Here is a 3,034-nt window from a genome sequence, read left to right on the forward strand (position 1 = left end):
AACGTCAAGCCCACCGGCCGCCCTATTCATCCCTAACCAAAAGAGGAGGATGAGGAGAAAGGGACTGTTCTCCGCCCTCATCCCTGCCCCAGAGCTCGCTCCAGTGTCAGCTCCAGCCCCAGAGCTCGCTCCAGTGTCGGCTCCAGCCCCAGAGCTTGCTCCCGAGTATAGCCCACGGAGGGCTCCTGTTCCCGAGTATAACCCACGGAGGGCTCCGGTTCCCGAGTATAGTCCAAGGAGGGCTCCTGTTCCTGAGTATAGCCCACGGAGGGCTCCTGCAGTGTCATACTCACCTTTCGTCTGCTCCTGGTTCTCACTGTCGATTCTACCAATAAATACCACTGTTTGATCACATCCCTCTGTGTCTCCTAGCCTGTCCTGACATGTAAGTGTTGAGGCAATAAATACATTTTTTGCACCAAAATTACAAACTGTTACTTCTTTAGCAAGCATTTAGCTAAACTTAACCAGCCACCCTTTACACAAACCTTGTTACATTAGCTAAAAGTCCAATGCTCATAAATATACTAAATGATTAGTAATCATTTATAAACATTTACAAATGATGAATAGTTTCAACTTTAGACTGGCTACTGCAAAAACATGAACAAATGATTCATAAATTATTAGTAAAGATGTGTGAATAGGGTAAATTCAGGTCTTTCGGGACACTTTTTTGCCAGTGATATGACTGCACATAAAGGTATTAATGATTAGTAAACATTTATAAACATTTGCAAATCATGAACAGTTTCCACTTTAGATTGGGTACTGTAAAAACATGAACAAATAATAAATATATTAATTGTTAAGAAGTGTAAATAGAGGTCTACACAACAAACAAAGACCAACAAATGAAGATCATATGAACTCAAAGTTTACTGACATTTGTAAGCATTTCAATTTACATTAAATAATCAACATGTTAATCATTAGGTAATGTTTAGTAACTTCATTAGTAAACATTAACAAGAACATTATCTCATATTTCTAGCTATGTGAATATATGTAAAATACATAAAGTTACCGAATTATCAATTTTGATTTCATGGTGACTTCAGGTTACTCTCTAGGCAATAAGAAATGGGACGAAAGTAAAACTAACCTAATTATATTTCAGCTAAATATTAAGAAAGCTTCTAACACAGGGCCATATAGAAATACACTTCCAGTATGATGCAAATTGAACCAAATACTTTGTATCATATGTTTGTGATGCTTTTCCACCAGAGGGCTGTCAAACTATAAATTGAGGGCTGATTTGTGGTCCCAGTCTATCCCTTGTAATAATAATCTAGTATTTATGCATGAAGTGTAAGGGTACTCTAGCTCTTTATGTCCCAGCTTTTTGTCCCAGAGGCAAGTTAAAACCCAATGGGAGTAGGTAAGTCGCACACCTTCCGAATCCTGAGAAGGACCCACTTGCTCTGTGTACTAATGTCTGCCTTATAGGACAACCAGCCGTCAGTGAGATATGCTGTAAGTACTGATTTAAATTTATCATTTTGTTTGTCAGGTTCCTTACAGTAAAAGTGGAATTTGTTGGCTTGTTTCTGTGAAAGTGCTGAGCGCTAAATCTGTCTAATAAGATTTAGAATGTATCTCTCATGATTTATTTTGAGATTACAAATACAGAATTGAGCAAATAACAGTTTACTCTAATCATACTACGAGTTCCAGATGATAAACATGAGCTATTTATATTCTGAATGAGTATGTTCTGAAAGCTGAGAAAACTCAATTTGATATAATGATATGGACAGTCTAGGAAGATTTTAGAAAATACTTTATATTACATTATATAACATTTATCTCAAACTTGTTTCAATGGGTAATTTCAGTTGTAACACAATTCCAATCTGTAATGGTAAATATATATTTTGGGTTATGATGTTCAGCCATGATGTGATGTTGAGAAGGATGTTATTTATAGTAAGTTCTTAGCATACTAGAGACACGTCTTGATGTAATTTGATTCCGATGCACCACATGGATTTCTATACAGTAGATTCCATCAGACAGACAATGACTGAATCTGACCCACACGGAAGTAAAACATTCAGCATGTAACCCAGTCAGAGATCAGAGGATTATTGTCATCATTTTTCCTATTGAAGTGACATGAAAGTGAAAGTGAAGTGACATGTGGCCAAGTATGGTTACAAGGTGGAAGAGAGCGCTGGTTATTCACTACCCCCACCTACAATTCCTGCCGGACCGGAGACTCGAACTCGCAACATTTGGGTTACGAGTCCGACTCTCTAACCATTAGGCCACGACTTCCCCATCAGCCGACTATTCAGGACATCATCCATGTTGACTTCAGTTACCAAACTTGAGAAACCCTTTGTTTCAAACTGTCTTTTCCAAACATCAGGTCAATAAATCAATAAAGCTTTAGGGAGCTATGCTATAATCCAGTGGCGGGCCGTGCATTTTACACCTAGGCCTTCAGTGGCGTCCTACATTAATTAATCCATCTCTTCATACCATCATAATGATGCCACGGCTATAGAAACCATACCTGAGGAACAGTAATAAAAGTTTTACTAAGTTTTAATAAAACGATTTACAGTGATGCTGTTGGCTAGCTAGTATGCTGACCATCCAATCAAAGGAGGAGAAAATGCTGACGTTATCGTTAGCCAGCTAGATGGCCCTGGTGTTGCCAACTCGAAATCTGATTGGTTAAAGCAACGGTTTCATTGCCATTGATTTAAGCTAACAGACGCCTGCACTGTGGATTCTGAAGGCCTTAAGGCAGATTTCTTTGACCCTGGCAACACGATTGCTGAAATATGATTGGATAAAAGCTCTAATATAAACATACACTGCTGGAAGCAGTGCAACCAAGAGAAAAGCTATGAACTGAAGAGAATAGACTATTGGAAATAATTTAATACACATTCATGGAAAAATATATTAAAACTAAATCAGTGATTCTGATAGTGTTTAGGCCAGCAGAGAAGGCTTTGCTGGCCCTGACGGCCCACCACTGCTATAATCAGAAATGCTATAATCTTGAAATTTACTT

The 3,034-nt window shown here is 38.4% G+C and overlaps 1 long non-coding RNA gene across 1 annotated transcript in view; it reads right to left on the reverse strand.

Moving 5' to 3' along the window:
* LOC107723712 (uncharacterized) overlaps nt 1-2,809 on the reverse strand; it is a 15,496-nt gene extending 12,687 nt beyond the window's left edge. Inside the window, exons 1-2 of the long non-coding RNA XR_001637948.1 lie at nt 2,525-2,809; nt 485-488 (exon numbers count right to left, since the gene is read on the reverse strand). This is a non-coding gene — a long non-coding RNA (uncharacterized LOC107723712). The remainder of the gene's footprint in view (nt 1-484; nt 489-2,524) is intronic.
* Nucleotides 2,810-3,034: the final 225 nt, after the last annotated feature.

Source organism: Sinocyclocheilus rhinocerous, unplaced genomic scaffold, assembly GCF_001515625.1.
Source record: "Sinocyclocheilus rhinocerous isolate Xijiao unplaced genomic scaffold, SAMN03320098_v1.1 scaffold2710, whole genome shotgun sequence".
Lineage (NCBI taxonomy): Eukaryota > Metazoa > Chordata > Actinopteri > Cypriniformes > Cyprinidae > Sinocyclocheilus > Sinocyclocheilus rhinocerous.